The sequence below is a fragment of the Diaphorina citri genome, unplaced genomic scaffold (assembly GCF_000475195.1).
Source record: "Diaphorina citri unplaced genomic scaffold, Diaci psyllid genome assembly version 1.1 scaffold46093, whole genome shotgun sequence".
NCBI lineage: Eukaryota > Metazoa > Arthropoda > Insecta > Hemiptera > Psyllidae > Diaphorina > Diaphorina citri.
In genome coordinates this window covers 1-514 of record NW_007423413.1, presented here as the reverse complement: position 1 = coordinate 514, position 514 = coordinate 1, and the positions used below count along the sequence as shown (strand labels likewise).

The window sequence follows — 514 nt, the reverse complement described above, 5'->3', positions numbered from 1 at the left end:
TCAGCTCAGTACCCGGGATAAAATCCTACTGCCATATTAGTCATTATTAAGGTAAGTAAACTACCATAATTAGTAATTATGTATTAAGTAAGTAATCAAAAAATCAACATCAACAAAAATCAAGTAAATAAATAGTATCAATGAATAATATTAAGCCCAGCCATCGGCCATAGTAGCACGTTGAATACATGAGTCATTGCCGTATTTAGGGAGTTCTAAAGGCTCAAAAGGTAAGCAATGTGTGATTATCTGCGCAGTTGCGTGCTGATGCCTTTTCCCGGCAAAACTCAGACTGAGTGAGAATATTGCAGCTTGCAGCAACCTACATATAACTTCCATCTTTTCCATTTTCAGATGACTTGCTCAAGATGACTGCAACCTAGTGTGGGACAAATGCTGAAGTGACGTGAGTAATATACCTTTGTGTTACTTACTCTGTGTGTGAATGTGTATGTTACTCTCTGAGCCTAGTCAAGACGGAATCAAAACACTAATGGTGGATTTTACCAACCTT

At 37.7% G+C, this 514-nt stretch overlaps 1 long non-coding RNA gene across 1 annotated transcript; it reads left to right on the top strand.

Moving 5' to 3' along the window:
- Positions 1-479, top strand: LOC113473592. Its single transcript, XR_003395528.1, has 2 exons — positions 1-51; positions 355-479. It is a non-coding gene; the product is annotated as an uncharacterized LOC113473592 (long non-coding RNA).
- The last annotated feature ends 35 nt before the right edge of the window (positions 480-514 follow it).